This window comes from Canis lupus, chromosome 17 (assembly GCF_011100685.1).
Source record: "Canis lupus familiaris isolate Mischka breed German Shepherd chromosome 17, alternate assembly UU_Cfam_GSD_1.0, whole genome shotgun sequence".
Classification (NCBI taxonomy): Eukaryota; Metazoa; Chordata; class Mammalia; order Carnivora; family Canidae; genus Canis; species Canis lupus.
The window spans coordinates 59539295-59561754 of NC_049238.1; the positions used below are offsets into that span (position 1 = coordinate 59539295).

The 22460-nt window shown below is 49.5% G+C and overlaps 5 non-coding genes across 5 annotated transcripts; 4 read left to right on the plus strand and 1 right to left on the minus strand.

The window, feature by feature from the left end:
- The first annotated feature begins 760 nt into the window (after positions 1–760).
- TRNAN-GUU lies at positions 761–834 on the plus strand. The gene has a single exon. It is a non-coding gene; the product is annotated as a tRNA-Asn (tRNA).
- Positions 835–12053: 11219 nt separating this feature from the next.
- Positions 12054–12126, plus strand: TRNAV-CAC. The gene has a single exon. It is a non-coding gene; the product is annotated as a tRNA-Val (tRNA).
- A 3325-nt stretch (positions 12127–15451) lies between these two features.
- On the minus strand, positions 15452–15525 carry TRNAN-GUU. The gene has a single exon. It is a non-coding gene; the product is annotated as a tRNA-Asn (tRNA).
- A 559-nt stretch (positions 15526–16084) lies between these two features.
- TRNAH-GUG lies at positions 16085–16156 on the plus strand. The gene has a single exon. It is a non-coding gene; the product is annotated as a tRNA-His (tRNA).
- A 2427-nt stretch (positions 16157–18583) lies between these two features.
- TRNAE-UUC lies at positions 18584–18655 on the plus strand. The gene has a single exon. It is a non-coding gene; the product is annotated as a tRNA-Glu (tRNA).
- Positions 18656–22460: the final 3805 nt, after the last annotated feature.

Genomic DNA, 22460 nt, shown 5'->3' on the forward strand with positions numbered 1-22460 from the left:
GTTTTGTTTTTAAGAGAGCTCCAGGTCTACGCAGGTTTTGTTCTTTCGGGGTCTCTTTTTCCTTCCTTCCTCCTCATTCAGCTACGTTAAAACAGCCATTGTCCTCTCTCCAGGATCCCGCCCTTACCGCTTGCGCAAGGCCGTCTAGGAGGTCTGGTTGACCCCGGACGAGCCTCCTCAGTTTCTCGGCCTCCGTTCGCCACGCTCCTGTCTCGGGACGTTTAGGCGACCCCCGCCCCCCACCTCTGCTCCCCTCCCCCCGGCGCTGAGCTCGCCTGCGGGGAAGCTGCTCGTGCGGAGCCCCACGTGCGGCTGGCGCGCGGCGGCCTTTCCTGCTGCCGGCGCTGGAGACGCTGCACAATGAACGGTGACAAGTTTGAGAAGTTTGAAAAAGAAATTTCAGCTTTGAAAAGCTTTTCATTATTCCCATTCACGGGGCTCTTCGGTTCGTCACGGGCCTAAGAGCTAAAGAGGACAATGGAATTCATTCAACGAGCCCCAGTGGAGCGTCTTGGTGAAGGTGGAACCTGCTCCCCGCATGGGGACGCAAGAGCGATCACTGCCCTCGTAGAGCTTCCCTGCCTGGCACAGGACACGAAGAAGGAAGCCACCTCTCAGGTGACGAACACGCTGCGTGGGCTCCAACTCCTAGCCCCCGGTTTACCGAGGCTTTGGAACTTACACTGCCTGGTGGTGGGCACGTCCCCGAGGTTAGTAGGTACTCACTACCTAAGAAGGCCCGGGGTGCAGAGCGCCCTGTGTCTCTGTGGCGCAATCGGTTAGCGCGTTCGGCTGTTAACCGAAAGGTTGGTGGTTCGAGCCCACCCAGGGACGGAGTGAGTGCCTTGTCAGACTTTTAATTCAGTGCTGCACCTGCACTCTGCGTCACATAAAAACTACAGTACCGGAAGCTGGGTCCCAGCCAACTCACAGAAGCTCACTCTTAAAAGCACCCACCTCCCCAACCTGATTCCCTTACAGTACCTGCTGGGCTGTCAGTTTTATAGCTCTAAACCGAACTCCTCAAACAGATATAAGAACCCAGATTCCAGTGGGTAAAATTTTTTCTATTCTGCCCTGAAAGAGTGGATGAATAAGTTACACTTTAATTTTTAAAAAATAAAATCTAAAATTGTTTGCAAACATTTTTCTAAACTGCTGACTTTGGGAAGATTGTTCTTAAGGGTACTTACATTTTTTTAAATTAAGACTTTGTTTTTTATTAAAGATTTTTATTTATCCATTCATGAGAGACACACACACACACAGAGGCAGAGACAGGCAGAGGGAGAAGCAGGGTCCCTGTGGGGAGCCCCATATGAGACTCCTTTCGGTGACTCTGGGATGGGATCACGCCCTGAGCCAAAGGCCTATGCTCAACTGCTGAGCCGCCTAGGCCTCCCAAGACTTTATTGTTTTTTAGAGAAGTTTTGGGTTCACAGCAAATTGAGGGGAAGGTACAGAGATTTCCCATATACTTCCTACCACCCACCCCATGTATAGACTCCCTCATTGTCAACACGCCCCAAGGAAGTGATGTATTTGCTACAACTAGTGAACCTACATTAATACATCATAATCACGCAAAGGCCATAGTTTATTGGGGTTCACTCTTGATGTTGTACATTCTGTGGGTTTGGACAAATGTAAAATGAAAGCATTATGGTATCACACAAAGTAGTTTCACTACCCTAAAAATCCTCTGTGCCCCCTTTCTGGCAACCACTGATCCTTTTAGCTTCCACAGTGTTGCCTTTCCAGAATGTTATATAGTTGGAATCCTACAGTATGTAGCCTTTTCAAATATCCTTCTTTCACTTAGTGATACACATTTAAGATTCCTCAATGTCTTTTCATGGGTTGGCTACTCATTTCTTTTTACTCCTGAGTAATAATTCATTGTCTGTATGTGTCACAGTTCATTTATCCCTTCACCTATTAAACGACATCTTGATTGCTTCTAAGTTTTGGCAATTGTGAGTGAAGCTGCTCTTGGCATCCTTGGGCAGGTTCCTGTGTGGATGTAACTTTGCAACTCCTCTGGCTAAAAGCAGGGAACCTGATTACTGGCTCACATATTAAGAATATTTTTAGTTTTGTTAGGAATTGCCAAACTGTCTTCCAAAGTGGCTGTACCATTTTTAATTCCCTCCAGCAATGAATGAGGGTTCTGTTGCTCCACATCTTCGCCAACATTTGGTGTTGATGTGCTTCAGTTTCTTCATGTGTAGCATGAGGTCAACAATGGTAACCTGTCCCCAGGAAGTGCCTGGATTTGGTAATTGCTCTATCAATAATATTGTAATCAGTGGAATCCTCATCATAATTATCCTCTGCATTTTTTGGACAGAAGCATTTCTCCCATAGTATATGTAATATTTATTTTACCTCTTTCATATTGCTTTTGCAATTAAGTTGGTTTTATGCTTTTGTGATTATGAAATGTAAGCACCATCATTTTTGTACACCTATCTTTGGCTACCTGTGCAGGTGTTTCTATAGTGTACAAAACTGGAAGTGCAACTACTATATTATAGTATTCATATGCTTCCAATTTTAGGAAATCCTGCAAACTTGCCTTCCATAGAAGCAGTATCAAATTATATTCCAATTTCTTTCCCAGCCTATCAATGTCCCTTTCTTCATTTACTTGCGAAGACAACAATCTTTCTGAACCTCTATCTATGATATTCTGATAAGGGAAGTGGTACCCTCCTGACTTAACTAAAGAGCAGGTACAACGGAGGGACATTGTGAACATTACAGAGGCATTCTATTGCATATGTTGGACAGCTAAACTTTCAGGATGCAGTCATTGAATACAAAGTCCTCGAATTACTGTCATTGTTTTCTGTAGTCAGCTGAATCTAGGGCAGAGGGCTCAGGGTGATTGCTTTGCTTCCTCCCAAGTAGCTTATCCAAGGGGAGAAAAATCTGACTCCAGATGGCTTTTCTTCTTTTTAAAAAGGAATCTTGGGGGCACCTGGCTGGCTTAGTTGGAGGAGCATGTGACTCTTGATCTCAGGGTCTTGGAGGTGCCTGGCTGGCTCAGTTGGAAGAGTATGTGACTCCTGATCTTGAGATGGTGAGTTTGAGCCCCATGTTGGCTGTAGAGATCACTTAAATAAATAAAACTTTTAAAAAAGGAAATCTTGGTTTTGCTTTTATTTGATGACAAGACTCTAATGCCTGTTCTCCTTGCTATGCAGTGGTGAGTTGGCATGCACATAACTGTCTCTGTATTTTTCCTTGACAGTTTTGTCTTGCTGTGTCCATAAAAATGAGCCCATCTGAAACATATCCTAGAATATGTTTATGTTATTATGAACATATCCTAGAATATGTTCAGTAGAATCCTACCCTTGACTGGCTCCTCTTACACACCTGGACCGTGTTGCTATTGGCTCAGTTCTTCTGTTGAATCTCATGAACGGCAAGTGAGCTTCTTGCCTTTCATACACTTAGTCGGGTGATTGGAAAAGTTTTTTTTTTTCTTTCTTATTTTTGCATCATTATTTCCCTCTATTAGCAGGCATCAGTGCATGATTTTTTTAAAGATTTTATTTACTTATTCATGAGACACACAGAGAGAGAGAGAGAGAGAGAGAGGCAGAGACATAGGCAGAAGGAGAAGCAGGCTCCAAGCAGGAAGCCAGATGTGGGACTCCATCTGACACCCTGAGCCAAAGGCAAATGCTCAACTGCTAAGCCACCCAGGCGTCCCATGTTTTAATTCTACAAAATCAATTCCTGAGGCTAATCTTTGTTGAGTGGTAGTTGACAGAGATCTATTCCCTGTTAGGTAGATGACAACTCATGTAGCCTGAGTCTTTTTGATTGTCTGTTGTGCTGAGGATTCTGGTCGGTATTTTCTGGCATTTGAGATTACAACAAGTTGTTCACATCTTGTCCTTCCAAAATTTGGTATGAACCTAATACTTGTCAATACTTGCAAGAGTGGAATGCCAATGATAAGGATGATCTTCATCCACAGTGATGTCCCTGTAGGAACTCTTGGCTTTAATAAACTGCTATATCTAAAAGAGATCTTAGCACAGGAAGAAAACAATTTTTTTTAACTTGCAAGGGGCAACCTTCTTTGATTGGAATACTTAGGTTTCTAAATAGTTGAAAAAATGTTAATGTCCATTAAGGATTGTATTTTAAATCAGAGCACAAAGTAAGGAAAGACATTTGTATCATAACAGACAAGAAATTAAATCAACAGCATGTGCTTTTCTGACAAATTAATATTCATTACCACTTTCTATAATTGTAAGTTTGGCTTGATAAAAATGGATGAAAGCAATGACTTCAGGCACAGATCTATCACCTGGAAGAGACTGCCCTGTGAGACTCAAAAGGGTATCACAGAATTACTCAGATTATCAGCAATGGGGATCCTTCAAGGAGGTCATTTTGCTTAATCATTTTCTTCTGTGTCCTTCACTGTTAACCCTTGTTCATAGATTCTATTGGCCTTTGTTTCCACATTAAATGCTGTTACTTACCACACTTGGGAATGCCCACTAGTCTGATGGAATTCTTCCCTTTTATACATATTTTCTTAGAAACAAATCAGTAGGGGAATCCCTGGGTGGCTCAGTGGTTGAGTGTCTGCCTTCAGCCCAGAGCCTGATCCTGAAGACCCGGGATCGAGTCCCACATTGAGTTCCACATGGGGCTCCCTGCATGGAGCCTGCTTGTGTCTCTGCCTCTCTCTGTGTGTCTCTCATTAATAAATAAATAAATAAAATCTTAAGAAAGAAAGAAATCAGTATACTTTTTCTTCCTCTGCAGAGAAAAAAACAGATTAGGCCTCTAAACATCTAACTAGTCAGGGTAATCATAATCACTTATGTAAATTTATACTTACGTAAATTTAAAATAAAACTAAGAATGTCTAGAAAAATGTTATTGTGTATGCTTTAAATGTGATATTTCCTTTATTTTAATTTAATATTATTTATTTTAATTATTTTTTCATATAGACTCCACCCCCAAAGTGGGGCTTGAAGTCACGACCCTGAGATCAAGAGGCCCATGTTCTATCAACTGAGTCTGCCAGGTGCCCCTAAAGGGGATATTTCCTTAAAGAAAAATTTCAAAATCATATCCTTGGTGTTATGCACTGCACAGCTTCTCAGACCTCAAACTGCCACCTTCATTCCTTGTCACACATTGATTTTTTTTTTTTTTTTTTTTTTGCGTGGTGCTTGCTTTTATCACAGCAACCACCAAAATCCAGTTTTGTGAAGATATCATTGAAGAGAAAGTAGCATAATCTAATGTTCATGAATTTTATTGCATGTAAAATACATCTCAATAAACCTGACTTTTAAAAAGACTGACAATCACAAATGCTGACAGGATGAGGAGCATTGGAGACCCTTAATTCTGGAAAGAGTAAATTCTAAAAATTTTGGAAAAAAATTTGGTCGTGCCAACTAAGGGTCACATATTCATGGTCATATATTGTAGCCCAGAAATACTACTTTTAACTACATACCTCAGTCCTGTGCTGTCCAGTATGATAGACACAAGCTACTTGAAGCTACTGAACACGTGAAATGTTGTTAGTATCACATGTTGCAATGACAGTATTTTTGGTGTAGTAGGTCTATTACAATAATAGTAAGATAGATTTATCTCTTTCATTTTACTTTTTAAAATGTGCTAGAAAATTGAGAATTATATGTGACTGGCATTATACTTCATTGAAATGGGCTGTCCTAGAGAAATATATATGGCCACTGAGAGACCTATCAAAGAATATTCATATCAATCCAAAATATCATAAATTGGAACCAACTCAAATGTCCAAGAGCAGAATACATATATTGAGATACAATTCACACAAGGAATATGGAAACAAGAAGTACAGAGAAAACATGGATAAAAATCACAGACGTGATGTTGAGTACAAGTCAGACCAGTGCTTCTCTCCCAACAAAAATGATTCAATTTATGTGAATGTAAAGGGCAAGAAGAATTAACATCTATTGTTATAGGTAGGGGTTATAAGGAGGGGTGTGGTATGGAGATTACTCTGTGAGACCTGAGATGGGAAAAGACATGAGAAAGATTTCTGTGGCCTGTTAATGTTCTATACTTCAATTGGTACTACATCAGTAGTTATTCAGGTTGGCTTACATTGGTAATGGTTTTGTAATGGTACAGGTTTATATTTAATACATCTTGGTTTAAAAAAGTTTGGGGGAAAAATAAAGTTTGGGTGTGGGGATCCCTGGGCGGCTCGGTGGTTTGGCACCTGCCTTTGGCCCAGGGTGTGATCCTGGAGTCCCAGAATTGAGTCCCGCGTCGGGCTCCCGGCATGGAGCCTGCTTCTCCCTCTTCCTGTGTCTGCCTCTCTCTCTCTCTCTCTCTCTCTCTCTCTCTCACTGCCTATCATAAATAAATATTTTTTAAAAAATAAAAAAAATAAAAAGTTTGGGGGTGCCTAGGTGGTTCAGTCGGTTAAGCCTCTGACTTTGGCTCAGATCATGATCTCAGGGTCCTGGCATAAAGCACCACATTGGGCTCCCTCCTAAGCAAGGAGTCCGCTTCTCCCTTTGCCCTCCACCCCCCCTCCATAAGTAAATAAAATCTTAAAGATATGAAAGAATCTTTCTTTCACAAAGGAAGTTGGGGAGAGGGGAGTCACCATACTCATTCCACGACTAAACTTTCAAAAACTTTTGGAGCATTCACAAATGGCTTGGGTGGCTCAGCAGTTGAGGTCTGCTTTAGCTCGGGGAGGGGGGGGTGTCGGCCGGGTGGGGGGAGGGTGGGTGATCTTGGAGTCCCAGGATGGAGTCCCACATTGGGCTCCTTCCATGGAGCCTGCTTCTCCCTCTCCCTAAGTCTCTGTCTGTCTGTATGTCTATATCTCTTTCTACCTCTGTGTCTCTCATGAAAAAATAAATAAAATCTTAAAAAAAATAAAATTCAAACAGTTATACTTTGTCCCAGTTCTCAATAATATGGGGGAGGGAAAAATTCCCTTTAAAAAACAAAAAACAGGGCAGCCCAGGTGGCTCAGCGGTTTAGTGCCGCCTTCGTCCAGGGCATGATCCTACAGTCCCACTTTGGGCTCCCTGCATTGAGCCTGCTTCTCCCTCTAACTGTGTCTCTGCCTCTCTTTATCTATCTCTGTGTCTCCCATGAATAAATAAATAAAATCTTAAAAATAAAAATAAAAAGCAAAAAACAAATAGCCGAAAAGTTGATCTGACGGGTTGGTCAGCTTCACCAGAATGAACTGTCCAGACTAGCTATTTGCTGGCTTTCAGCTCATCTGTCTGCCAAGGAAAGGAAAAAAAAAAAAAACAACAACTCCCCATTCTCGAACCTTCTGTGTTTGTTTGTTTGTTTGTTTTTTTCCTTTCTGCTCTCTTTCCCATCTCTCTTATAAATCCTGGCTTTGTCTTTGTTTAATGACATTCTTATAACTGTTCCAATTTCTGTAAGTCAACAATGAGAGATAACTCATTCAAAATCTCTTTACTACTAAGATTGACATATAATTTTCATATTCATCTCTGTATATACATCATAGCTCGGAGGTGGAGATGCTTCTGAGGAAAATGTAGCCATTGGACCATCCCAAGACAGATCCTTTCTAGTCTTGAAACAAAGCCAGTTCCCAATTAGAGGGTATGGTTCACATGCCCACTGTAATTTTCTCTGTCACTCTCCATTCTGGTCCTTTGTGTCCCACTCTCAGCTTCTGGTGGATCTGAGAGACCTGTTGTTTGCTTTGCTCTAGGATACTCTTTCATTCTGGGACAGACTTGGGGAGTGAAGGGTATTGGCATCCAGAGTCAAAGCTCCTAAAGTGCCAGAGCTTTGCTGGCAACCTTTGGTTCCCATCGAAGGCCAAGACCTCCCCATCACTATTTAAGTCCTACCTCAGAATTGTGTCTTTACTTGTCCATCACGACCATTGTTTCTGTGGCTTCCATTTTTGTTCTGCGGTCTTGGCTGTGCTATAGAGAAATTAGCTTTGCAAAATTGAGTAAAAATGCTGCTCTTGGAAATCAAACGCAGTGACCTGGGGAAGGGACAAAAATTCTACCAGAGACCCTCAATGGCTGACATGACTCTCTGATTCCTTGCATCAATCACCTAATCCACACAGAGATTGCATGGCTCTGTATGGCCTCCTGCCAGCAAGAGCCTGGAGTCATGCTCTTGTCCCAGGAACTTTCAAAAACAAGGAAACTTCTGCACCGTACAACAGTGGACCAACACAGAGCTTCAGCAACATCAGTCAAACCCGGGAGGAAAGGCATGAAGCCACCACCTGGTGGCTGGCCGAATGACCAGCCAAGGGACTGAGACCCCATCTGTGAGAGAGCAGGACTGGCTGAGGCTCCCTTGACTCGGGAAGGTGTATGGCTCTGATGAGGAAGCAGAGACAGCTGGGGACATATGGTCCCTAGGGTTGAACTGACGTTCAGCTGTACCTAGGCAGCTGAAAAAAGCCCTCGAGAATTGTTACTGGGGGCTCCTGGGTGGTGCAGTCCATTAAGCATCAGACTCTTGGTTTTGCCTCAGGTCTTGATCTGTTGGGCTCTGCACTCAGCAGAGTCTGCTTAAGACTCTACCTCCTTCTCCCTTGGCACTTCCCTTCACGCATGCTTGCTTGTGTGTGTCCTCTCTCTCTCTCAAAGGCATCTTTAGAAAGAATTATTATTAGATGTGAAGTGTCATTACTTTGCTTACTGCCACAGAGAAATAAGGCAGATGATTTTATGGTATGATGATTATTCTCTAACCTGTGTTATCTCTGCTCTAGCCACTGGCCACGTGTAGCTATTTAAACTGAACTAGGAAGTACAAAAAACAAATTTGAAACTTCGCTTTCTCAGCACTAGCCACAATGCAAGCACTCAACTGCCATATGTGTCCAGTGGCCTCCGCATTTGAAAATGCACATCTGGCTCTTTCATCTGGTTTGTCAGTTGCACATAAGATGATTTTATTTCAAAGTCCTGACTTCGTCTTCACCATTAGATTCATTTTAGTCCATCTGGTACATCCCTAGCACCAGCAGCTCCTGTGTCTGTACTGATCTCTTGGTTTTTCCCTGAGCTTTATTTGAGGGGAGGGCTCTCTGCTTTTCCCTTGGCTGCTAAAGAAGCCAGCATGTCATGTTTTCCCTTGGCTGGCAAAGAAGAACCATTCCATGCCCTGGCTACTGCAGGGCAGTGGTAAAACCGGGCATGACCGGGGTTTTCTTGTGTTGATCATTCCAGCCCCAGCATTGCTCTAGGTTACTGTAAGGCTGCCTCAAGGGAAAGCTTGTGGAGGCTCCTGAGCTCTGCTGATTACCTCTGTTCTTAACCATAACTACAAGATTTTTTCCTTTTATGTAATTTTATAGTTACATCCTGTTTGTGCCAATGCCTACTGGTGTTAGAATTGTGATGCTGATATACAATTAATTTTTAAAATAAATTTACTGCATAAAAGATGTAAATCAAAGTATGGAAAATATTACCTAATCGATGCTAAAGGTCCATGGATGTGGCCAAATATGGAAGTGCTATGTTCATTAATGAACTTTGAAAAGCATGGTTCTGTCTCATCTTTATGGGATACCCTCCCTTCCGCTTGTCACTCCAAAGCACTCCCTTTGCCCTAAGTCAGTAGGCAGGAGTGCTCAGCGTCTGTCTCCTCTACACTTTGAACACAAAAGGCAGTCTTTTTTTTTTTTTTTTTTCCGTCAAGCTTCAAGGGAGCTTCCATGTTCAGACCATTAAGAAGAGTCGGGATTTAGAGAGAAGATGACTGGGAAAAATTAGAGAGGGTGACAAAACATGACAGACTCTGGGAAATGAACAAAGGGTAGTGGAAGGGGAAGGAGAAGTGGGCGGAGGGATGGGGTGACTGGGTGACAGGCACTGAGGGGGGCACTTGACGGGATGAGCACTGGGTGTTATACTATATATTGGCATATCGAACTTCAATAAAAAATATTTTTAAACTTTAAAAATTAAAAAAGAAAGAAGAATCGAGATTTAATAAAAAGTCCTGGTTGGGACATGTGATTGCATGGTCTCTGGAGCCATGGAGTCTGTTTCGGGGGAAGACTAAATTGCTGTGTGTGTTCTTTCTCCTTTATTTCACCAAATGATTCTCAGTGTTTCGTAGGCTTTACTTTGAATCTTCTCTCTCTCTCTCTCTCTCTCTCTCTTTCAAAATCAGGGAGGTTAAGAAAAAAAAAATCAGGGAGGTTGGGCAAGAAGGAGGGGAAGCAAATCTTGGTGAAGTCTTCTCAGTTAACACTGGCAGGATGGTCAAGCCCAATGGCTCTGGAGGCAAACTGCCTGGCTCTGAGTGCCAGCTCTCACCATCCCAGGGCTAGGGCCCTTTGAAAGTCAGCTCGGCCTTTCAGTGTCTGGGTACTCACACCTGCAACGAAGGGTGGTAATAAGCTACGCTATCTCAGGTCGTTACGTGGACTAGACAAGTTATACACGGTACAGCACGGAGGGACGTTGTGCTGGTAACACAGTGAAGCTCTGAGAAAACAGTTAATAGTATTATAATTAAGACTTTTCTTTCCACCTAACTGCACCACTGCTGACTTTCGACATTCCCCAGAATAAATGAGGAGTATTAAAAGGTTTAGTTGGCCTCTTCCCCTCCATATTGGTGAGTAGCACTTGGACAACCGGTTACTTGATAATTTTGATGGTGATTTAACTGACAGTGGAGATGGCATGGCAGGGAACTGGATCCAACTTCATGAAATCCTTGTAGCTTGGACAACCATGATGAGATGGTTTAGCTCATGGAGGACAGTCTTCTGCACATGCTTCTAGCAAGTGCTTTTAATATCCAGCCAGGCTTACCCTAAATATTATTAGAAAATTTCAAATATGCACCAGTGATCCCCTCCTATTTTAAGAAGAGGGAGAAGGAGAAGAAGAAAGAAGAAGAAAGAAGAAAAAAAGAAAGAAGAAGAAAGAAGAAGAAAGAAGAAGAAGAAGAAGAAGAAGAAGAAGAAGAAGAAGAAGAAGAAGAAGAAGAAGAAGGAGGGGGAGGGGGAGGGGGAGGGGGAGGAGGAGGAGGAGGAGGAGGAGGAGGAGGAGAAGAATTATTATTTATCTGGAAGATGTAGATTTCCTCTTTCAGTGATGATGGAGTATTTGTAGTAAACCAGTATTCACCCTGAAAGGCAAGAAATAAAAATAGATAACAAGATAAAAATTTTCATCAGAGAAACAGAATCAATCATATTTTTTCAGGTCTGCTGTGAAGCCACAGAGAGACTCCAAGGCAGCCCACCCAGTAGAAACGGCCCTGCCCTCCGCAGTCACGGCTATGCCACTCGTGGGCTCTGTGCCACTTAGAACGGTTTCTCGCACTTCCTTTTCATCCCTCCGTTCCAAGGCCTGGATTTCTCTGGACACTGTTCGACGGTAATGGCCACAGGCCTCCTGTCAGCGGCTTTAAAGCAGCCCAGGCAGGAACCCAAGGGACCACTTTTGCCCAGAGGGTACCAGAGTCTCCCCCTTCATCCCAGAGGACCGCGGAGGAGCGCACAGCGAAGGGCTGGGAACCGAGGCGCTCAGGGCCGGGGCCGCGGGGCCCGCGGGGGCGGGGGGAGCCGGTCCCCGGGCTCCTGGGAGGATTCCCAGCCCCGAGCGCTGACCGCCCCGCGGGGACCGCCCCGGCGACCGCCCCGGAGGGCGGGTGACCCCAAGGGGGCGGCGGGGGCGCCTGGGGCTCGGACGCAGCTGACCCGCCCCCCCTTCTCCCGGAAGGGGGTCCCAGCACTGGGGTCCCTCCAATCGGATCTGGAAACCCTGCGTTGGATGCGGATCCCGAAGCCGGACTGCCGAGGCCCCCAGAGTCTTGGGCGCCCGGGATGGTGGAGACGCGGAACCCCAGCCGGGCCGCTCGGGGCTGCGGTCCCCCGGCCTGCAGGCTCGCGGGTGCTCCCAGGGGCCTTTGCACTCGGCAAAGAAACTGGTGGGCAGAACAGTAGTGGCAGCACCAGGCTTTTCAGGGTCCTGGCAGAGGGCGCCGCCGGCGGCCTGGTTTCCGTAGTGTAGTGGTTATCACGTTCGCCTCACACGCGAAAGGTCCCCGGTTCGAAACCGGGCGGAAACAGCCCTCTTTCTTACCCCAAGTTCTATTCTTGCTCCAAACACGCAAAGGACCATGGGCTCGGCCAATGGGGCCTGGGCCTGCTTGCGCAGCTCCCTTTGCCATTCAGAAATAAACAAACAAAACAAACCTCACGCCTGAGGCTGGATGGGGTTCTGCTGCTGCCTGAAAGACTCAGACGCGCCAGCACTTAACAACCTGACTGGCCTCCTTGGTCTGCTCCCCCTCACGCTGGAGATCAGGCCAAGAAGAGCACACAGGGCAACCTGGACTTCAGGTTACTTTTACATCCAGAAGACCCCTGATCTGCTCCTCTGGCCCTAAGTCTCCTCTACAGGCTGACGGGTGCTATGGTCTGAAAGCCAACACGTTCTTCCCTGTGCAGCAACCTTGGGCAGCAACCTTGGCTTTCCCCCCAACCGCCCCCCCCCCACACCCCACCATTACTGAAAGGTAGATTTCCCTGTCAGAACTATAGAAAACCAACTGCACCTGGGACTCAAGCCAAAGATGCGAAGATTAAGAGCTTTGGGCTCCACCTAATGAGCCCACGGGGACGCCAAAGGAGCCTTTCAGGTACCGTCCTCAGGAGGGCCCTTGGACTAGTTCGAGGTCATGAAGTAGAGGGACTCTGCTCCTTGCCTGCTGAGAGCCAAGGCCGCCCCTTACTCCTAAGGAAACGGAGGCTCAGAAAGAGAGCATGGCCCTGGCTCTGCCACACACAGGGCTAAGCTAGACCAGAATGCAGCACAGGCCAGTGCCCTCGTGGTCAGGCCTCAGAGCCCCAGGTGTGGCTGAGGCTGGGAGAGGTGAGGAGCAGGGGGTAGGGCTGGGAGCCATTGGCAGCTGGATTCAGCCCTGGGCCCATGGGACACCTCCCCACCCCGCTGTTGCTCTCTCTGACTGGGAAATCTAACCTTTATTTTCTGGGTTTTCATCTGCTGGCGCCAAAGCAGGGGTCCCTTTGGGACTACACTCTGTCACTCCTCTAAGGCCAACAAGCAAACTTTGAAACATACAGAACAAGTTGCAGGGGTGGTAATATACTGTATCCCTCCCCTAAGTGCACCAGTGAACATTTCCCCGCATTTACATTCTCCCTCCATCCTCATATTTACAGACTGGACATCATTTGAAGGCACCTGGCAGACATCTCCAGACAATTGGTTAGGCTGCTCTTGCTCCCTCCCTTGGGCAATGTCCCTCCAAACCGGCATGACCTTTCTTCAGAGGCCAGGGGAGGGCTTTGTCCTCTGGAGGAGACCGGCTTGTCCCTTCAGGAACCAGACATCTCTTGCCTCCAGGCTGCAGAGAAGCTTCAGGCAGGTGGAGTGTTATTTGCCTCTTCCGGGATAGTGCAGGCCAGGTGTGCCCTGTGCTTGTAGGAACAGGATTAGGTGTCCATGCCCCCAGCACCGCCTGCCCTCTGGGCTCCTTCTGGTGGGCAGTGGGTCTAGGGTCAGCCTGAGCTCTAGAACCTTCCCACCCCGGGGAGAGACCCTTCAGGGAAGAGCAGCTGCCCCCTTGGCTCCTGCCCTCCTGGCTCTCTCTTCCCTACAGGGATCTTAGAGGGTCCTGGCCCAGCCAAAGTTGAAGAATCCTTTCCTGGGGTGGGAGGGGGAAGGGAGCAGGTGGAAAATTCTCCAAAGGGAAGGGAAAAGTTTTCAAGAGCTTTCTGGAATTATCTGCATTGGTGCTGTCAGGTAGGTGGCTGCCCTGTGATGATGGGGCTTAGTCTTGTCCTGGCCTTGAGTTGGTCCCAGCTCCAGTCTGAGTCCAAACAGACACAGGCAACCTGATTTGAGGTGTGTATTCAATTGTGCCTCTCCCCAAAGTGGGGTAGTGACGGAGCTTCTATTTCTGGGACCCCCACTGGGGGTCCAAAGATGCTATTGATGGGGTTTCCTTCCTTCCTTCCTTCTTTCTTTCCTTCCTTGTTTTCTTCCTTCTCCCTCTTTCTTTCCCTCTCTATCTTTCTCTCTTTCTTGCTTTCTTCTGGTGTTATTTTTAAGTAATCACTACACCCAAGGTGTGTCAGCTAGAGCTCACAGTCCTGAGATCAAGAGTGAAGAGTCCCATGCTCTACCAAGTGAGCTAGCCAGGTGCCCCTCACATTTCCTTTCCCGCTGAATCTGTGACTCAGGGAAGGAAACAAAAACAAAACCAAGAAATAGTTTAGCTGTAGATAAATGAGTCGTCTCAGTGCTAGGTACAAGAACAAAACATCAGGTGGACAGTAAGGATGAATCTCAAATACTTAAACACTTCAAAGGATTTTAATATTTTCTATATAATGGCACAGAAGATGTATATATCATGTCATATTTCATAAAAGGACTCCTAGTGTGCATCAGATTGGTTTGATGATTTTGATCTAAAAACTGCTTTATGTTGCCTTCTAGATTTACTAATAATGCAGAAAATATTGGTAGATATTATTGTAGTTTACACAAGTCTTGGGCTTATTTTCTCTTCAAACTCCTAGGGACACTTAGCTGCCTAAATTTCCTCTACTGGTCTAACGAACACGCTTTCCTTCCAATACTATTTAAGAGCTTATACGATACCAAAGTATGTATTTCAGTAAGTTACATATATGATAAAATTTAATGGAGATTAAGTCTTATAATTCTGGCCATCATACTGACTTGTTATTCTTACAGTTTGGGGGGGGGGGTGGGGACGGCGGGTAAACCTTTTAAGGTATCTTATATGAATCCGAACATGCATTTCTCCATTATTTGTCAAGTCAATCTGCAATTTCAAGGTCTAGTGTCATCTTTAAGTTCTTCCAATGATATTAAATTGGAGGAATGTGAAGAGGTAGGAGATGGCTTGGAGGGAGGCTGGTAAGTTACAGGTGTGTGCTGCTATGAAGCCTGAAGCGGTCGCTGAAATAACAAAAGAAAGAGTTATAACTAACCCGTCAACAGGGAAAAACAAATTGGATGATATAGGAACCGTGGAAAGACTATGTTAGAGTAATTGCTCTTCCGGGCCTCTACCCTGCAGAAATATTTGTCAGGTGGCCAAAAATATGTGCACGAGAACGAGGATGACAGCCGTTATCTGTAACCATAAACACCTAGGACCAACTTACCGGAAAGAGTATAAGGAAAGGGACAAAGGATGGCAGCAACTGCACTGTTAAAAGGCATTTAGAGGGTTGCAGCCCTTCGAGGATTTCCGGATTCTCAGCCATGGGTTTTCCTCCTCCAGAGTCCGCGATGGCCTTATGGCCGGCCTCGGCCTCGGCCTCGGCCTCGGCGTCAGCCCTCCGGTGGTGCCCCCGCCAAAGGACGTTTTCTAGGTTCTAAAAAGGCCGCCTCGTCCCTGGGTGGGCTCGAACCACCAACCTCTCGGTTAACAGCCGAGCGCGCTAACCGATTGCGCCACAGAGACCTGCGGGCAGTCCCCGCCCACGTCCCACTAGAGAGCGAGCTGTCACTCGGCGCTAGGGGGAGCCACCCGCCTTCCGTCGGCGGCGACCGGGCAGGGCGAGGCAGACGTCCGCGGCTCCCGGACGGTTCCTCCCTCCTGTCCCTCCCTCACCCACCTTGGGTGCCGGTGGCGCTCGGCTCACTCCCCTCCACGGCGGTCGGAGCTGGGGAGCTGCGGTGGTGCTGGAGGGGGTGGTCAACAGGGGCAAACGCCCAGGGCCGCGCGGGGCAGCGGGGGGAGGGGGTGGGGGCGAGGTGGCGCGGGCCGCCGGACATCCCCAGGACCCCGTGCCGAGGCTCGGGCCGGATGGGGGTCAGGAGATGGAGGCTGGGGGTTCTTCGCCGCGCATCGGCGTCGAGGGGAAGGGGAGGTGTATCCCCTCCCCAGGGTGGTGGGCCCGCAGGGGACGGCGGCAGCAGCCCTGCGGTTTCTTCGGAAGGAACGCGGCGCCGTACCTGGAACGACTTTGCGTCCAGAGGCCCCGCAGCGGCGGCCGAGCCCGCGGCCGGAAGGGTGGCGCGCCGTGATCGTATAGTGGTTAGTACTCTGCGTTGTGGCCGCAGCAACCTCGGTTCGAATCCGAGTCACGGCACTCTTCCCGGGCGCTCGCCGCCTCTCCCTTTTACCTGGCGTGGAAACCCGCCCGCGGCGCTGGTCCCGGGGAGGGGGGGGCGCAGACGGCCCGGGGCGCCAGCAGGCCTTCCCCCGGAGCAGAGGGAAACTCCTCAGTGCACTGACCCGGGCACCGTCTCCTTCTGAGTCTGAGCGCAAGGAACCTGAAGAAATGCTTCCCCCCGCCCCCTTGGTGGTTTTTTTTTCCCCTGCAAAAAGCTTTATTGCCTCCATTTGGTCCACGTTTTGGGAAAGGGCTCCAGGATGGTTAAAAAGCTGCCTAAGTGGCTGCAGGGCCTAAGGTTCAGGCACAAACCCTGGCACGGGGGGGGGAGGGGCTGGGTGTGCCAGAGGAGCCCCTCAAAGCCTGCTGGTCTCCAGAGGCTCCTAGTCGTGCTTGAGAGTGAGCCTTTCGAAAAGACAGTCGCCCAGCCCAGCCTGGGGGGGCAGCTGCGGAGGTTAGTCAGGTGGTCGCCCATCTTCCTGATGAGTTTTACCTCCTCATCTAGGAAGTGGTTCTCCAGGAAGTCACAGAGAGGGGGATCCGCGCGGGCAGAACCCAGGCCCCGAATCACCACAGTCGTCGGCCCCCGACCGGCCTGCAGGGAGCCGCGGGGCCGCAGTGGCCCGGAGGCGGCGTCTCCGGGTTCCTCACTGCCTGCAGGAGCTGAGAGGCCCGAGAAAACTTCCGGTCGGATTAGCGACGCCTCCTCCGTAGACCCGCTGAGCCGCTCGAGCCCCGGCTCCGGGGAATCCGCTTCGGGGCCTTTTTCAGTCAGTTCCTGGCTGGCGCCCTCCCTACCGTGCGCACAGTAGCGCCTCCAGTGACACCGGCTACGCCCTCCGGGACTGTGAGATGCCGGCGGGCACACACCCCCACGCCACAAGGGGTTTATTCCTCAGGAGACCCCCCGAGGGATCTCGGTCCCACGTCTTGGCCAAGACTGGGGTTTCCTGCCTGTCCTCACAGCTTGAGCCGCGCTGCTGGGAGAGTGGTGAGCGGTGCTGCCTCCGCGGGATGCGAATAGCCAGCGTCCCTGACGGCTGAACACGCGGGCACTGTCTTAGCGCTTTGCTGGCCTGCGTGTCTTCTTTCCCCACGGAGCTGTGCCATGGCCTCTGCCCCCCTAAAACACGGGGGCCAGTTGGCAGGAGCTCCTGACACATTATAGTTACAGGTTTGGGGATTTGCTCGCCTGCTTGTCTTGTCAGATTCGTCGTGGGAACATCGTCGCCCTGTCTGTGGCTTGCTGCTTTCACGGTCTTGCTGGCCTCTGCAGGAGCAGATATGCTTACGGTTGATGGGGTCTGATTCATCAGGTCTTTTTTTATATATACACATTTTCCCTGGGTCCTGTTTAGTAAACCGTTCCCTGCCAAGGGAACCTTTCCTGGGACTTCGGAGTCCCAAAGTCTCCTCAAAAACTGCTTTAGACCGTCAACCTCTATGTCTCATGAGGCACCTCCAATTAATTTTTGTGTGTAGTGTGAGGTAGAAATAAAGCTGTTCTCCCCGCCCCCAAACATTGATCCTATTTTCTTTCCACGAGGACATGTTTTCATTGAAAGCGAACTCACCGGGTCAGCTGTTCGGCAGTTTCAGGGTCTCGGTCCATTTATCTGGTTGTGTCTCCTGATGCCACTGGCACATTGCGCGGTCCGAAGGGGCTCAGAGTCGGTCCTCACGTCGGTAGCGTAGCGTCAGCCCCCCCCCCCCGCCCCCCGGGTCTGTGCGTTTTCACACAGCGCAGTACGTTTTGAAACGACTAACTCATCAGACCGTCACCCAGACCCAGACACGCGTTCACTTCATCCCTCTCACCTCAGGGTGGGGCACGTCCCTCTCCCCGCCCCGTCCCCCAGGGGTCTAAGGGCCTCTCTCGTACCGAACCGCCCCCCCCCCCCAAGGTGAATGAGGCTCCGGTTGTCTGCAGGGCGGATGAACAGGCCCAGCGTCGTGGGAAAGCTACAGGGGCCGCAGGTTGTGGCGGAGACCCGGGGTCCAGCTGGGCCGCCCGGCCTTCCTTGAGGCGGTCTCCGTCCGCGCGGCTCGGCGGCCGCGTCCCTCGGGGTCCTCCGGGCGATGCCCCCCCCCCCCCGGGTCTCACGCCGGCGCCTCCCCTCCCGCGCCCTCGCGGCTCCTCGTGTCCGCCCGCGGCCGCCTCCCAAAGGTGCGTCTCCGCGGCAGCCCCGAGGTGCGGCCGGACGTGTGGACCTGGCGGGGCTCGGGGCCTCGGGGCCCTGGCGCGTCTCCCGCGGGCTCTCGTTTGGAGACACGGGGAGGGCATGCCATCCTGAAAGGGCTCCTGGGAGGCCGGGGGACCTCCTAGAGGCCGGACGCCTCCCCCAGCGCGGGGGAAACGGTCCCTCCCGTGGGAGGCCCCCGGGAGAGGGAACTGGCACCGTCTCCCTGGTGGTCTAGTGGCTAGGATTCGGCGCTTTCACCGCCGCGGCCCGGGTTCGATTCCCGGTCAGGGAATCACCTTTTGCCCGTCGCGCGAAGGGACTTTCTTTCCTCTCCGGAGGTCCGCGCGGTGTGCGCCCCGCCCCGAGTCTCCAACTTCCGCGGGCCGGGCGGGGATGGGGGTGGCGGAGACGATACCGGGCCCCTTCTCAGGGCGCACGGTGCTTGCTGCCCTCCAGTCAACCGCCTGCAGAAGCGGCTTCAGAGGCTCCCCGGCGGCCAGCTCGGGTATATGCTCCGCCGCAGAGCTTCAGATCCTGCGGGGATGCCCCAGGGGCGCAGATCCGGCTCTGCTCCGAAAAACTGAGCTCCGGGGGCCAAGCCACGTCGCGGTGTTGGTGTGCACCCCGGACAGCGGCCGGTGGGCCCAGCTCCCGCAGCTCGGCTCTTGCTGAGCATAAAAGGCTTGCTACGCGTTCGCGCGTTCGCGTTCGGAACAGGCGCCTGGACCCGACGGCCGCGAGAGTTGGGAGGAAGAGCCGCGGTGGGAGGGGTGCGGTCCTCCTCCAGGGCCGTCCCATTCGCAGATTGAGCGGTGTAGGGAAGTGAGGTTACTGACCCAACAAAGGCAGCAGGTGAGGTGTGCACAAGATGGAAAACTCTTACTGCTTCCTTCAGCCGAAGGTAAGAGTAAACATCAACACCAGGACATCAAAAACGATGATACCGCAGGCAGATCCCACAGTTTCTTCCGGGGCCGTTGCATTTAAACCTTGTAGACTCTTCCCAGGCGCTGGGCATACTTTCCCATTTTACCTTTGATACTGACTCCGAACACCTGTGGGGATGAAAGCGACGTCTATCCTGAAGCACGAAGACAGCAGCGGGGCCCGGGGAGGTCTGTGCACCCAGGCTGCAGACGCAGCAGGTGCGGTAGGAGACGCGGCAGCGCGGGGGTGCGGGGCGGGGCCGTTGGATGCGGTGGGTGCGAGCGGCTGCTGAAAGGCGGACGGTCTAGGCGGCGAACTCGTGGATTCAGGTGAGGCGGGGGCGGAGGGGGGTGAGTAGCCTGAAGTCTTTTGGGAAGCGGTTTGGAGGAATGGCGAGGGTTGAGTGGCGATCAAGTTGGTGACCCTGTGCGTCTGAGGCCGCTAGCCGGTCCTCCCCCCAAACCCCCCGCGGGGGTCCTAGGATTCTGAGTGTGGGTCTTCCGGGGGAGCTCCGTCTGGTGCATTCTGGCTGCTCTTGCCCCCTGCGGGTCCCTCGAGCGTGGGGGACTCAGCTGCACGAATGCTGTGGGTCGGGACCGGGGCTGGCGCTTTCCCGCGACGTCTCCCAGTCCCGGACTGATGCCGGCTCTTCCGTGGCGTCACCCGGTTCTCCTCCTGCCTTCTCGGGCCGCCCTGCCACTTCCCTTGTGCCCGCGCTGGTGACCGGGAGTCGCCGAGCTCAGAGTTGGCGGACGCCTATCACCGGCCTCCTGCTGGTTTTCTTTCCTTAGCAGCAAAATTGCGATGGTCCCGAGAGCCTTTCCGGAAACCCTGGGGCTCGCGCCCTCCCCTCTCCCACGGGCCTAACCTTGGGCCGAGAGTCCCAGAATCACTCGCCCAAGTAAGTGAGGTGTTTTTGTTTTGTTTTGTTTTTTTGCCCCCTGTGTGCTTTGCGGATCTTTCCTCCTGGGGTTGTCAAACGGAGGGCCAAACTTGCTCCTTTCCCCTTTTGTTGGTTCATACTCAGACCCAGGGCTTGTGCGCAGTGTGGCATCGAGAGGCTGCTTTTGAAGAGACGTTCCGCGGATGGAGCGTGGATGCTGTATTGCAGGTGAGACCACCTGGCTCTGGCAGGCCAGCGGGCAAGCCGGCACCGGAGGTTCTCGCAGGCTTCCTTCCCTGGTGTTTCACTCCAAGAAGTCCAGGAATTTTAAGTCCATTCCTGTCATCCTGGGTAACCTAATGGTAGACTTCTCAAAGTAAGAGAATACAGGCTATTTCATTTTCGATTGCAAAGTCTTTTTGGTGTTCGTTTGTATGTTTTTCCTTAAGCTGGTCGGGATCTTTGAGAGAGAGAGAGAGAGAGAGAGAGAGAGCCTAAAGGTAGATGGCAACCTTACCACTAACATTTGCAGGTGCCAGTGCAAAGAGTAAAAAAGAGAGGCAACAAAGCTCCTTAGGCTGCTGGGTGGATTGCCAGGGTAGCTTATTTTGTCTTCTATTCGTGGTCCTCGAGGGCCAGGAACAAGGAAATCGACTTCTCAGTCCCAGGCTCGCGCTAGAAGGATTATAGCAGGTCCTCACTACAATAAGGTGGGATTCCCAAGGTCTAACTAAGCCCTTGGGGGTAGGGGTGATCATATCTAGTCCTGCCCCTTCCGGTCCCAGGGCTCTTTGGACAAGGCGGCCTTGGCGCTACAAATAATATAAGGAAAAGGAATGTTGAAAAAGCCCTTGAGAATAAATAAATAAGGAAGGAAGCCCAGAAGCCAGCAGGCACCTGGCTGGCTCACTGGGTAGACCATGGGACTCTTGATCCTTGGGGTTCTAAGTTCCAGCCCCACGATTGCGCGTAGAGATGACTTAAAAATAAAATCTTTAAAGATGAAATAAAATACTTATAAGCCCCTGAGGAAATGTGGCCACGGGCTTGACCTCTAGTGAATTTAGCCTTGAGTACACATAGCCCGGGTAGTATGGGAAACCTTAGGCCATCAACTTGTTTCCCAGTCTTAACAAACCCCAAGAGCCTGCCAGAGGATGACATATTCTAAGGAGAACATATTCATCCTGGTGCTGTAGGGGTACCCTCCAATGACATTTATTTCAAGAGAATCAACTAGCATCTCAAATTCAGTTATGAGACATAAGAACAAAATCTCATGTATCTGGAATTTTAGAGATGCTTCTATCAATCCTTGTATCAAAGCAGACATGACGACGGAAATTAGGAAATAATTCTGAATCAAACAAAACTGAAAATACTACAGCTACTGCCCATGAGGTGGCAAAACCAGTCTTCGAGGACAATACACAGCTTTAAATGTAAATCAGGACGATTAGGGCGGATCCCTAATGAGCTAAACCTCCATCTCAAAAAGTTACAAAAAGAATGACAAGAACAGCAGAAGCAGATGGGACCAGAAATGAAATAGAAAAGCAGGAATTTGAAACTTAGAAATAAATGTTAAAATTTTAAAAAGAAATAAAATGAAAAAAGAACATTGGAAATAAATATACAAAAGAGAAAAATGAACGGTTGGATCTTTGAAAAGACTGCTCTGATAAAACCGGGAAGAGGAAAGAAGGAAGTCACGACTATTGAACTGCTAGACATAAGGAAACAATACGTGAATATCATAAACACGTGTATGCCAACCAATTAAAGGCTTTAGAGGAAATGTAGGTATATTGCCATAGCGATTTGGGCAGGGGTGGGGAGGAGGACTAGTCCCTACAAGCTTCACATTAAAAAAAAAAAAATTAGAATTCAAAAGTCTTCCAGCAAAGAAAGCTCAAGGACCAAAAAAGTTCATTAGAAGAAGTGACTCCAAAAGCAAAGAAATTCTAAAAACATCAAAGAGCGGCAGAATTCCCCAACTTGGTGTTATGAGTTTGGGTTGAAACCAAAAACTCCAGAAAGGCAATTTGTGAGAAACAGAAATGAGAGGCCCGACTTATTGCTGAATATCCATAGCTTCAAAAATTATTTAAAATACTGAATCGCGGGGCGCCTGGGTGGCTCAGTAGTTGAGCATCTGCCTCTGGCTCGGGTTGTCATCCTGGGGGGAGAGGGGGTCCAGGGATTGAGTCCCGCATCAGGATCCCCACAGGGAGCCTGCTTCTCCCTTTGCCCATGTCTCTGCCTCTCTCTGTGTCTCTCTTGAATA